At 35.2% G+C, this 14,891-nt stretch overlaps 1 pseudogene; it reads left to right on the top strand.

The window, feature by feature from the left end:
* Positions 1-13,898: 13,898 nt before the first annotated feature.
* Positions 13,899-14,531, top strand: LOC122479507 (annotated as a pseudogene).
* Positions 14,532-14,891: the final 360 nt, after the last annotated feature.

Genomic DNA, 14,891 nt, shown 5'->3' with positions numbered 1-14,891 from the left:
AATAAATGTAAATATAAGTTTTAGTATCCTTTTAGTAATCTACTTAGTTTATATAGAAATTGCTTATAAAATAGAAGATAATTATATTATTTCCATAAATAAAACTTGAAAAATAAAAACTGTAAGTGAAAGGTTCCATTACAAAACTTATATTTATTATTAAATGGTTCAATACAAGAAAATGTCTAAAGCCATAATATATATGAATGTGCCTATAAGAAACCTGGGCCTTTTAATAAACAATTTCTTGCTCCTAGAACTCAGTTTTTCTATTTTCAGTAATTTTGACTGACATTATCTGCACAAGTTGACAAATTAGTCACCCTACATAAATACTAAGCTGACCTGAATTCTGAAGTTAGAAGTGATAAGATTTGGAGATAGCTTAGAAGATATGGGAAAAACTTTTAGCATTTAAGGAGATTTGTACTCATGGAATCTGCATAGGAGAAAGAGGTTTATATTGACATAAAAGTAAATTCTCTTGGATTAAATATATTAATAAAAATGAAAAATACCTGAACAGAATTTTCTTTTTATTTTCAGTTTATTAAAGACTATACTTTCAGGGATCATTTCTATTGTTTATTTTGAGTTTATTATAATCTGAATCAAGTGGAGAAGAGTGTGGCAAAACATCCATCTCTTATGTGCTATAAATTAGAAAACTAAGAAAAATAAGTAAGCCTAAGGTTTTGACATTTACTCAATTTTATACCTACATTGAGGTTTTAGTTGGAGTGTCCAGACGTATGTGGGTCAGAAGGTGGAAGTCAAAAGAATTGGTACATGGATGACCCTAGAGGCATCTAGCATAAAGAGGAAGATCTAAAACCCAACTAAAGTTTTGTATGCCATCAATATTTATATACAAGAGGAAGGCAGACATGATATATTCTGTGATTCAGAGTCATAATTCTTGAGATGGAGCCCCCTGATGGTGCCTAATGTTAAACTCAGAGTACCTCCGATTCAGCTGCCATTCTCTACTCCATTTTCTTATCCTCTCATCTGTTGCCTCTTAAGAATTATCCTACAAGGGAAAAATAGTGTTGGACCTACCTAAAAGAGCTTCTTTCTCCTCAGGATACAGGCTCATCAAGTCCTGCCTTCCTTGGTATCTCTCTGATGGCTTCAAATAAATTTGCTTATTTGTTGGTCTATATTTTGCTCAGATTTTGTTTTTGCTTGATATTGTGAAAAGGATAATTTGCAAAACTTTCTCTATAATTCCCTGATATTTAATCTGAAATCCCTCTATCACACTTTTACATTTGTTTCTAAATAGATTCTGAAATGGGCAGAGAAGTGTCATTTTTAGGATCCCCTCAAATGGAACTTGGAAAAGTAGAGATGGAAAGGCATGGAATGAGCTGAAGAAAGAAAATAGATTGAGAAAAAATAGACAGGTATGGGCAAGATGGAGCATTTAGTCAGGTGTGAAAAACTAAGTTCTTGACACTGTGGTGAGATATAAAAGCTTTACATAGTAGAATCACTTGTATTCATTTTCAGGTAAACTTCACAGTCTGAAATACCTGTAATATAATAGCTTTTGATGCTACATTAAAAAATACACTTTCTATATAAATAAGATTAATTTTCTATGTAAAATTTGAATTTGTTACATACATTAAATATCTTAAATATTTAGAATATTTTGTGTTTGTATGGTACCAAAATCATGTTAAAGCTCAAACACCAAAGGAAGAGAAAAAACTGGAAACTTCTTAAGAGCAATGATGTTCATCTCCCAACAAGGTTAGTGTTGAGATTCTTGATGTAGTTCTTACTTTGGTCTCTGTTGGCCTCACAAAAATCATAATATCCTACAACCCTTGTGTAAGATATGCCAAATGAATATTAATCCATGCTCTTAAATTTAGAATAGTTTGCTATTAATTTAATTGGCTATTCAAATAATACTTCTCATAGCATTTATATTATTGATTCAATAATTTAGCAGAAATATTATCTGTGTGAGTCACTGGACATTTGTTATAGTTGTTGCTGCTGAAAATGCAGGAAAAAACCCATACACAATCCTAGGTGTGCATGTTCCGAGTCAAAATTTTGCATATGCCTGACCAAGGTTGTTGCAGGGAGTATGGCCAGAGTCTCAAAAGATGAGTCCGCAAAGTGCAGTTAAGTGAAGGTCCTCATAATCCAGTTGGATGAGGCCTTGACTCCAGGATGAAGATTCTTTTTATTAGGATAATTGCTAAAGACTATGTGCATAAAGTCAGCTAAGCAAGTGTGTTCATCAATCTGATTGTTTAGCTTTTCAAGGTTGAATTTTGAGTTAATTGGTTTCTATAACCAATAGGAGGTTATAGAGGATAACCTCTATCCTCTATAGAGGATAGAAGGAGGATCCGCCCTGGACAATGTTAATGGCTCTAGGGGTTCCTTACTGCCACAGCCATGTTCAGCTGTATAAACATGTCCTAAGGCCTTGCACCTTCTCCAGCCCTTCCCTTTTGAAGTCTTTTCCTTTGATGCTTCTCTCCTGCATCTCCCACACAAGGTGAACCTTAAGGAAGCTGTCATGAATGTGGTTTATTTAGTCTCCTAAAAAATATCTCAAAGTATTTAAAAAAACCATCAATTTATGGATCCTGAAACACTTAAGTCTGAGAGAGAATAGTGTTACTTTCCAAGTAGTATACAATTTGGAGAAGAAAAGGTCAAACACCCAGCTAAGTGATTTACTTACCTAAGGCCAACTAATGTATTAATGTTGGAGAAGAAAAGACTACCTTGATCTGTTTCCTGTGCTGTATTCACTTGAGCTGATTCTATGGAAATAGCAGGACAGGAAAATGAAGAAAAAAAGCAAGTTTTCATTTCAAGGTCCAATGACACTTTTTCCAGAAGCGCCAGGCTGCCCTTTTTCAGACGTGTAGTTAAACCATTTAAAGTTAATCCAGAGCCTAGGAGTAGCCATTGTTTAAGAATATGGACCATCTAGCAGAAGTGATAGTAACCAGGAGAAAAGAGAAGAGAGGAGAGGAAGGGAGGGGAGGGGAGGGGAGAGGAGAGGAGAGGAGAGGAGAGGAGAGGAGAGGAGAGAGGAGAGGAGAGGAGAGGAGAGGAGAGGAGAGAAGTTAACATTAATTAAGCAAAATGTTTCACACATTTTTCAGCTCTGAATTGATATTCAATATTATTATAAGGTTATGTCACTTTAGAACTAGGTGTGTGATTAAACAGGGTCAAGATCAGCCTTCTTATTTTGTAAAATATTGCATCTGGTATTTCAAGAAAGGTTTATGAAACTTCCTTATTTACTTAGCATGTGGTATAGAAAGTTCTGTTTTTAAAGAGCTTTCCAAAAAACATATTGTTTTGGTACTGATATATAAAAATAGCAATATGTCTCATATTCCCTTGCTTATTGGCTATATTATCTCTCTTGTGTCTGGTTATGTCCCTGCAAATCTGAGCATTTGAGAAATACTGTTCTATTTCCTTGTAGATATTATGTTGAAAAACTGACATCATGAAGCCCAGCAAAATTAATTATATGATTGTAAATTCACATAGGATAGAGCTACCAGTTCTCACTACTCCAGATGCCTTCTCTGGGACACCAAGGACTTTTTTTGTCCCCAACTTCCAACTTAAAGTTAATACCATTTTAGAGGCTGAGGTTATTGAAGGCAATATCCAGATAATTGAGGATTTCACCATTGAACTAAATCACCAACATGGTTTGGAGACTATCTTGTTTAATGTTTATTTATTTTTGAGAGAGAGGGAGATAGAGAATGAGTGGGAGAGGGGCAGAGACAGAGGGAGACACAGAATCCAAAGCAGGCTCCAGGCTCTGAGCTGTCAGCACAGAGCCCGATGAGGGGCTTAAAATCAGGAGCAAACCATGAGATCATGACCTGAGCCAAAGTCAGAAGCTTAACTGATAGCCACCCAGGAACCCCAGGAGGATATGTCCTTTAAATGGAGGACAACTCCAAATCTTCCTTTGTATAAACCTACAATGTGGATTTCATATCCTTTGTGTTAAACATCAAAATTGATATAAGGCAAAACTAAAGATTTACCCAACCATTTCTTTCATCATTCACAGCTATATATTTAAAATGCAACTATACGAGCGTGCCTAGGTGACTTATTTGGTTAAGTATCTGACTCTTGATTTTGGTTCAGGTCATGATCTCATGGTTTGTGGGTTCAAGCCCTGCATCTGCATTGGGCTTTGTGCTGACAGCATGGATCCTACTTAGGATTCTGTCTCCTTCCTCTCTCTTCACCCCTCCTCTGCTTGTGCTCTTTCTCTCTCTCTCAAAGTAAATATATAAACATTAAAAAATACTGCTAAAAATAAAATACAATTATACATATATACATACATAAATATATATTGTTATAGCTATATATTATACATGCAAATATATAAAATCGATCTATCATCTATCAATCTATCAATCAATCTATCTATGTATCTGTAATTTCTCTGTACCTGTTGAATTGAATCACTTAGGAGTGTATAACAGAAGGCAATCCTCAAGTAAGAGTCATTTGGAACAAACCAGCACAAACATGGTGAGATAAGACATTGTAAGATAAAGATTAAAGCAGAAAGTCGAAGACAAGGATACATATTTAAGTCACTGTGGAGAAAAAGAAAAGTGTAGGAAGACTTTGATCAATGATAGTGATGAAAAATGAGTAACTTCAATCAAAAACACCCAAAGCACTTTATAAGCCTGGAAAAATAAATTACTGAAGCCTGAGCAATTCGAATCTGAAGGCATGAAAGTATTAATAGATATAAATGAAAAAGCAGCATTGGTCAATCCAGTTATTTTCTGATGATGCAAACATTTTATCTTCACTCTACATTTGAAATGGTGATCAAAAAGTACTTTAATCAATATCAATAAAAAAGCAGAATTGGTAAATCTATTTATTTTCTAGTGCCACAGTAATTTCATTTTTATTCCTCATTTCCAGTGATCAAAAATACATTGAGCATGAGATTAATTTTACTGAGGAGCAGGGTTGTATACATCTGTTTCTCATTTGAAGCTCTTGAAAGCACTTGCATAATTTTCAGAAGTTTTACTGTCTCAGAAGAAGTAAAATTATTTTAAGTAATACAATTCTTTATTATTTTTAAAGTACTATTATTGGAGGTTTAAAAACATCTGTATAAATAAATATATGGAGGGCTGATAATTTCAAACATTTATTAGATGTAAGGAACTTTTCTAAGGGCTTTGTTGTTTCATCCTATGGACAACCCTAATGAAGTAGGCAATGTTATATTGTGCCAATTTTATAGATTAAAATCATAGGCTCCTAATATATTATTTGTCAAAGGACCCATAGCTAGTAAGTAGTGAAGTCAAGATGTACACGTAAGGAGTCTTTCTCTAGGGTTCAAGCTCATATCTATTCTATTTCTATCTATCTATCCATCTATCCATCCTTCCATTCATCCATGTATCATGTATCTACCCCACCCTTATCCACATCTCTGTCTTTCTTTCTTCATGTAAACCGACTTAAGTGGAGAGCAGTGGTAAAACAGTTTGCTGAAATTCTCATAACCTGAATTTAGAACTAGGTCTTTATGGATCTCCTCTCCCAATGTGAAAGAAAGAAATGACAATCTGTCATTTCTCTAATTCATTATGCACTGGAAACTGCAGAAGAGGAACTCAAGTTAAAGTTTAGAACCATATGTAATACGGAAATCAATAGGGAAAATAGAATTAAAATAATCAGATATTACAGGAAGAGAGGTACTGACTTGAGCTAATTTCTTCAGTTTTTAAATGTAAAACAAACTGATCAGGATTATGATTAGCCAAATTTTATTTTTAATAGCCATTACATGTACGATCCCATCTAGGCCAGGGTTTCTCAACCATGACATTATTGACATTTTCACACCAATAACTATTCTTCCCCAATGTGACATCCAAAAATGTCTTCAGACATTGCTGAGTATTACATGAAGAGGCAAAATTGCCTCTGAGAACCAATGATCTAAAATACTGGAACGGTTGGGGTGCCTGGGTGGCTCAGTTGGTTGAGCATCCAACTTTGGCTCAGGTCATTATCTTGCAGCCTGTGAGTTCGAGCCCCGTGTCAGGCTCTGTGCTGACAGCTCAGAGCCTAGAGCCTACTTCAGATTCTGTGTCTCCTTCTCTCTCTGCCCCTCCTCCACTCATGCTCTGTCTCTCTCTCTCTCTCTCTCTCTCTCTCTCTCTCTCTTTCTCTCTCTGTCAAAAATAAATAAACATTATTTTTTTTTAAATACTGGAATGGAATGCCCATATTTGACATCAGTCTGGTGACGTTTGTTTGCTAACATCTGGGAGATTTGTAATTACTCAGCCTTTTGACAGAAACTCTTTAAGTCTGACATAGTCACCCATTTACAAAAAGATCACTTGTTGTGACAGTAACACCTTTTTAAATGATACAATTTGTTTTGCCCACATAATTGAGAGTTAACTGGCTGTGGTAATTGGTCCAATTGGACATGAATATGTCCTCAGAAAAAGAAAAATTAAAGTGCTTTCATGTCTGGGAAAATTCCCTCTGAGTATGAGAGTGATGAATAATACATACAAGATAAAACATGGTCTGACTCTGGTTCACAGACCTGAGATCCAAAATGAGGCAGAGCCCTATTACAGACTTGCTAATCATCAAACTCAAATCATTTAAGCTTTAGGCCTTAAATAGACCAAAACATTAACTATTAGGCATTAATGACATGAAAGTTAACAGCCTGGGAGCTAACAAAAAGTAACAAAATAATCCATTAAAAAAGAGGGCAGTGAATATGAAAGGCATGTTGCCTATGAGTTATTTTTCAGAATTAATTTATATTGTGTGGCAACTTAGATCTTTAGGAACAGTCTTTAAAATGAGACAAACATTATAATATTTTGTTATTAAATTCTATGTAAGACTAAACAGATGTGGTTCCTAACCTATAAAACCCTGCAGTTTTTAAGATCTTGGTATTTGTAGTAGACATTTGAAATCTTTTTAAAAATAATATGCTATATTCAAATCAGTTATCATCTCTGTACCCAGATGATATGATGGTAAGTAATCTTAGAAAATTAAGGAATAAAAGTACATTTTATTTTATTTTTAAAAGTTATTTATTTATTTATTTATTTATTTATTTATTTAGAGGGGGGGGGGGGAGAATATCCTAAGCAGGTTCCACACTGTCAGCACAGAGCCCTACACAAAACTTGACCATGCAAACCATGAGATCATGACGTGAGCCGAGAACATGACCTGAGGTGAGATCAAGAATGGGTCTCTTAACTGACTGAGCCACTCAGGAGCCCCAAGCACATTTGATTTTAAAAACTCAATCCAAACAATAATTTTTGAATAGAATTTAACTGTGAATTGTAAAAATAGCTTCTAAGTTATGCCTCTGTTACTGTTAAGGTATGTGACTTTGAATGACTCACCAAGTACTTTTCTGTAAATCAGTGATAATACTTGTCCCACTATTTCATAAGGTTATTTTGGAAATCATACTAGATGTATAAGAAATCACATTGCCAACTATAAAACTAATTCATCTCTTTAGGACATTTAATTCTTACAGAATCTATCCAAAACAGTTTATTTGCCCTATGAAAGTGAATTAAAAGTAATTATTGGTGATCATTCACATCTCAAGGACAGTAGAATTTCCAAATCAAGATGCAGGAAGGTAATAAAGTTCCATTTATGCTTTTGCATAAGGATTGATGTGTGTCATTTTATAATGAAAGAATAGATGTATATGTAGCCATGTTTGATGAAGTCAGTCCGGTGAACGTCTTGTGAATGTTTTCACATCTTTAGTAGATGTTTTGTTTGCATATTACATAATTTTATTGAGATTCATTACTATAATTAAAAATTTTTGATATGCAACTTTTTATAAAATGTGATGGAATGGTAAGTGAGGGGCTTCAGTCTTTTTGGATTTGTTTTATTTTCTTTTTCCAGACTTGAAATCTTTTACTCAAATAATATTGTTTTTTATATGTCAATTATTTGCCTATTATGCTAGGGATTTAAGATCTCTGAGAAAGTTCCACTTTATCATTTTGAACAATTTCTTCCCCGTTTTGCATAGAGTCTTTCAATGCCAACAGTTGTTGATGTCTCTAGAAACAGATGGTTTGTGGGAGGATTGTTGAGTGAGATATTCTGCATCGTGGTCCCAAGACTGCACAGTTGCTGTTGGAAAGGTTACAGAAATGACAACTGGTATAAGAGAAGTTACAAACCAGAGAGTGAAAATAGCCAGACAACTGTATGGAGACTATCCAAATTAAAAGACTTTTTGATGAAATCTTGACATTTCTTACAGAAGAAAATGCAGCAATTGCAAGGAGTTTGGACGGTATTAAGGTGGTTGACATATTGGCAATGCTTTTCTTATCTATTCTTTAGCAAGTTTCACAGTTCAACTTGAGAATGATGAATATGTGGGAGACTCTTACTATAGCAGGATTTTTTAATGTCCTTGGGTTAGAGATAATAGATTTGTTCATTCCTATTTGCACATCATGTCCCTAGTTAAACTAAACGTATTTTTCTTTCATTCCAAAAATTTAATGTTAAGGAAACATTAAATTATTCTCTACCACTTATTTAATGGAGACATTCTTTATCAGAGAAAATAATAAGACTTGGAAAATGAGATAATAGTGTGAACCTTGAGTTAATGTAGCTATTCCAAATATGGGGGGAATTTAGGTTTGAGTTAGGAACATATATAGGGCACATTTCTGTGATTTCCAATGTTCGGTAGCATCTCTCATGAATGTGTTGTAAGTAAGTCTCTTTCAAATGTCAGCATAGTACATGTTAGCCTAGAAGTGTCGGTGGATATGGATTGATTTTTTTCACCTTTTTTTCTCATTTACCTCCTAGTCTTGCTTTCATCAATTAAAGCACAGTGAACTAAATTGTTAGCAAACTGCCTTCAAATATCTGAGTATTTCAGAGTAGACGAATTTTTTCTTCTACTGATCACTATTTGTAAACATGCTATTTGATTAGATTATTAAATATGTGTTATTTGCATTGTATGATACCAAGTGAATTATACTCACTTAGATGTCAATGGGCAGGAAAAAATACTACTAGTGGATTTTCTGGATCTACACATTTACTTAAGAACAATAACTGAGGGCTCATACAGGTGCTATCAGTAGCAACATAGCCTACCAGCATTAGGTAGCCCTAATCACCATTTCCACTTCACTCCCTCCTTTATTCTCTTTTTTATAGCACCTCTCCTTTTTTTCTTTTCTTTTCCTTCTGATGAGGACTTTTAAGATTTACTCTCAGCAACTTTCACATATGCAATACATTATCATTACAAGTCACCAAGCTATGTATTACATCTGCATGATTTATTTATTTTATAACTGGAAGTTTGTATCTCTTGATACCCTTCAGTCATTTTTCCCCGCTCCCATCTTGCTTCTGGCAACCAGCAGTCTTTTTTCTGTATGAGCTTGTTTTGTTTCTTTGTTTGTTTTAGCTGCCACATATAAGTGAGATCATGTGGTATTTATCTTTTTCTGTCTGACCTACTTAACATAATACCCTCAAGGTATGTCTAGGTTGTCACAATGGCAAGATTTCGTCCTGTTTTGTGGCTGAATAGTATTGTACTGTGTGTGTCTGTATGTGTGCCTGTGTGTACCATGTCTCCTTTATCCATACATTCATTCATGGACCCTTATCCTTTTCCTTCTAATAACCCCAAAAGACAGGGCTAACACCATGATGCATATTGAAAGTTGAAACATACAGATTCGACATACAAAAGAACTAAAAACAACAACAACAAAAATTCCCAAAAGCAAAAAAAAAAAAAAAATCCATAATGGGTCCCTGGTCGTGTACAGCCTGGGGACATGTTGGAGGACTGGTAGTCTGTAAACATCAACTGTGTCAATCAAGTGCAAGATGGCTTTTAAACACCTGTCTGGTCATCAATTGATTGGTTTCCTTCAGGGAATTATAAATGGGAATTTCTGCGCCACCGTCCCTGCTTTACCCCCAATGAAATTAAACAGGCAGGCTAACGCGATATATGTTACAATATGTGTCGACAGAAATTATGCTTGAGTTTCTCATGAGATTTTAGTTTGGGTCATTTTATTTCACAACAGACTTTCAAAACTTTCTTCTCCACATATATCTACATTAATTTAAGGACAGATACACAAAATCATAATGAAGTACAAAGAGGCAAGTGAGAGACAGGATTTTATTTTGTTTTTAAATAATTAGACTTTATTTATTAGAACACTTTAGGTTTCGACAAAAATGGAATAGAAAGTACAGAGTTTCCATTTATAGCCTCTCCTTACTCTGCCACATCCCCTCACTACCCCCATCTAATTTCCTCTATTATTGACATCTTGCATTGGTGCGGTACCTTTGTTATAGTTGATGAATTATTATTCTGATATATTACTACCAAAGTCTATTGTTTGCATTAGGGTTCACTCTTTGTGTTGTACATATTTAGGGATTTTGCCAAATGTATAAAGTTATATATCTCCCATTATGTTATTCTACAGAAGAGTTTCACTGCACTAAAAATCCATTGTCCTCCATCTATTCATCCCTTCTCCATGACCCCCAGCTCCTGGCAACCACAGATAATTTTATTGCCTCAACAATTTTTCCTTTCCAGAGAAAAGATTCTAATTCAAATACCTTTTTATGTTAAATGGTTCTTTTTCCTGAAGGATATTTCAGTTTTGAATAGAAATGGCACATAGTTCAAAAAGTATATGATGAGTGCATTTGGGAGGACCAGCTGTGTTAGCATTTGCTTAGGAGTTAAATGTAGGAATTTGTGTGGCTAATTTATTTAAAAAATAGAAAATATGGACTAATGATGATAATATCAACTTAAACTTAATTGTAGCAATTTAAAAATCTCTGCCTTCGGCAAATGCTTATATTTTGTTGGTTTTTATGACTGATTCTTTAGTAATCCAGATACAACCTACAGAGGCAAAGGCTGTTTCTAACCTAAATGTCATAATTGCTACATTTAGTTTATGGTGGGTCCATTTGGAAAATCAATAGTGATCAGAGAAGAGAAGATTGTGGCCAAAGAGATAAGTGGCAGATGGTCACAATATAGTTCCTGAATGACCATGCAAAGTGACAAACAGCCATCAGCAGAAGGGTTCTGAGATGGAGATCAAGCAGCGTGATGCAGTTTTAAACTCACAATTGCTTGCTTCTTTTGTCAAGTAACTTCTAATAATTCTCTGAAGAATTTTAAAACCTCTGAATATTATACCCAGGGAAGGAAGCCATTTTTTGCAATGGCAGAGCTTCCAAGAATGCTATTTTGGTGAGCTAAGCTCTATTTCCTTACCGTACAGGACAAGGTAATGTTCATTACAACTGTATCGTAGTGATCCGTTTGGCATAGTCTTAAATCCAGTCTAATTCGAAAGCAAATTTAAATTTCATAAAACCCGACAGTAATGCTGAAGATATATTTTTTCTTTTATTGATAATGGTTTTATCATACTTAAATTGATTTTTTTTTATTTTTATACATAATGTTTAAAGATTTGTCACCATTTTTTCCCCAAAGATAAAAATATTTATTGTGTTAGAAAATGAATTAGGTATTTGCTTGGGACTCTACAAGTTTTGCATGTTAACTATTTTAAATTTATTTTGCCTTATACTGCAGGTGATATGTATTCATTCATTTTAGTAGTATTCATCATTAAAGTAGTTCTCAATTTTGTTAAATAATAGTACTGTGGTGCCTGGGTGGCTCAATCAGTTAAAGCCTCGGACTTCGACTCAGGACATGATCTCACAGGTCATGGTTTGAGACCCTGTTGGGCTCTCTGCTGGCAGCACAGAGCCCACTTGGGATTCTCTGCCTCCCTCTCTCTATGCTCCTCCCCTGCTCGTGTGTGCTCTCTCTCTTTCAAAACTAAACATTAAAAAAAAGTGCTCAACTCCTTATGATCTCAAATCCATTTGTTTAGCAGAAAATATTAAGTATCAAAAGAAATATCTGAAATACCCAGTCAAAATTAAGAATTTTACATACTTTTTTAGATGTAAATTTGAAAAACAAGACAGGAGTGCTGATTCGTAGGGGCACATGTACCCCGATGTTTATAGCAGCACTATCAACAATAGCCCAATTATTGAAAGAGCCAAAATGTCCATCAACTGATGAATGGATAAAGAAGATGTGGTATATGTATAAATGTGTGTGTGTCTATGTGTGTGTGTGTGTGTGTAATGGGATGATACTTGGCAATGAAGAAGAATGGAATCTTGCCATTTGCAACAACCTGGATGGAAGTAGATGATATTATGCCAAGTGAAATAAGTCAGTCAGAGAAAGGTATCATATGTTTTCACTCATGTGTAGAAGTTGAGAAACTTAACAAAAGACCATGAGGGAAGGGAAAGAAAAAAATTAGTTACAGAGAGGGAGGAAAACCATAAGGGACTTTTAAATACAGAGAACAAAATGAGGGTGGAAGGGGGTGGGGGGCTAGGGGGGTGAGGAAAATGGGTGATGGGCTTTGAGGAGGGCATTTGTTGGGATAAGCACTGGATGCTGTATGTAAGTGATGAATCATAGGAATCTACTCCTGAAGGCAAGAGCACACTGTATACACTGTATGTTACTTAACTTCGCAGTAAACTATATTTTAAAAAATGGGCAGAGACATAAATAGACATTTTTCCAAAGAAGACATATAGATGACCAATAGACACATGAAACGATGTCCAACATCACTCATCATCAGGGAAATGCAAATTAAAACTACAGTAGTTTTGTATTAACAGAATAGCTAAAACTAACAACACAAGAAAGAACAGGTGTTGGCAAGGATGTGGAGAAAGGAGAACCCTCTCACACTGTTGGTGGGAATGCAAACTGATGCAGCCAACTCTGGAAAACAGTATGGATGTTCCTCAAAAAGTTATAAATATAACTACTCCATCATCCAGCAATTGCACTACAGTATACTTAAGAATACAAAAATACTTATTCAAAGAGACACATACATACCATTGTTTATAGCAACATTATCTATAATAGCCAAATTATGGAAACAGCTCAAGTGTCCATTGACTATCCATGAATGGATAGAGAAGAAATTGTGTGTGTATGTGTGCATATGTATATATATATATATATATATATATATATATATGGAATGAATATATATATATATATGGAATGAATATATATGGAATGAATATATATATATGGAATGAATATATATACACATATATATGTATATATATATATGGAATAATATTCATCCATAAAAAGGAATGAAATCTTGCTATTTACAAAGACATGGAGGAAGATAGAGAATAATATGTTAAGTGAAATAAGTCAGTCATAAAAAGGCAAATATCTTATGATCTCATTTATATGTAGAATTTAAGAAACAAAAAAGGAAAGAGAGAAGAGAGAGAGAGAGGCAAACCAAAAAACAGACTCTTAACTATAAAGAGCAAACCAGTGGTTACCAGAGGGGAGGTGGGTGGGGTGGATGGGTGAAATAAGCAATGGGGATTAAGGAGGGCACTTGTGATGAGCACAGGGTGATGTATGTAAGTGATGAATCACTAAATTCTACACCTGAAACTAGTATTACACCTGTATGTTAACTCATGAATTTAATTAAAAACTTTAAAAACAAAAACAAAAACAAGATACATATATCCAATCTATTAGCATTTGAAAAAATTAAATATGCCATTTTTGAGACAACCACAATGTAATTCCCACAATATAATATGATAGAAAATCCACATAAAAAAGTGAATCGGGGTTCCTGGGGCTCCTCTCACCTGCCTACATGCCACCCACCACCTGTGACTATGCAGCTGGCCTCTGCTGCCAGCAGAACCCTTCCAAAGGCCTTCGCTGCGCATGCCAGGATGCCTCTCCCTGCTCTGGCCTTTGCCAAAGAAAGTTAACTTTGCAGAGGAAAAGAAGGAAACGTGGACATGAAGAGGAGAATCTAGCTGGAGCTGAGGAACCAAACCTGGGCAGTTGTTTGTGAACTTGTCTTGAACAATTGCAAATCAAATGATAGGAGAATTGAGGTCTTAACTGATGAAAGTGTCAACTTAGAGTTCCTTGGTTTAATAATTGGAGGCTTGGTTTTAATTTCAAATCTCCCCAAACTACTGAAATTGAAATAGCTCTTGACCATGACCAAGATGATCAGCAGGTCCGTGACTCAGATGCCAAAGTGGATGGTGTGGGTGAAGAAGAGGAGGAAGAAGCAGGAGAATATGTGGAGGATGAGGATGGTGAAGAGGAGGAGTTAGATGATGAAGAGGATGAATAGGAAGAAGTCAGGGAGGAAGAAGAATTTGGACATGCTGGAGAAGTTGTTGGATGAAGATGATGAGGATGAAGATGAAGATAAGATGAGGAAGAAAGTGGGAAAGGTGAGAAGAGGAGGGAAGAAACAAGATGGTGAAGGACAAGATGGTTAAGACCCCAAATAACCTCTGAAAAACCCCAAAACAAATGAACAAGTATTCATTATTGGTTGAACTGCTCACATGGATTTGGTAGCTGTTTTAAGAAAAAGGTAGCTGTGATAACAAACCCAGGACACCCACCCACCCAAAGAGGCAAAGAATAGTTTTTGTGACATTACACCTTCCTCCATTTAGTCCCTCTTGGAAGTTGACCACTGAACCTGGGGTCTTCATTCCAACAAAATTGTAAGCATTGTTAGCTTTGTGTTAAGACTCTTGCTGTAGCATGGATAGTGGTGATTGGTGAGTCATCTGTGGCTAGCAGTTACGCCAAGACTGTAACAGCATTTTTACTT

Source organism: Prionailurus bengalensis, chromosome C1 (assembly GCF_016509475.1).
Source record: "Prionailurus bengalensis isolate Pbe53 chromosome C1, Fcat_Pben_1.1_paternal_pri, whole genome shotgun sequence".
Classification (NCBI taxonomy): domain Eukaryota; kingdom Metazoa; phylum Chordata; class Mammalia; order Carnivora; family Felidae; genus Prionailurus; species Prionailurus bengalensis.
The sequence above is the reverse complement of the archived record's forward strand: the minus strand, read 5'-3'. Positions and strand labels throughout refer to the sequence as shown.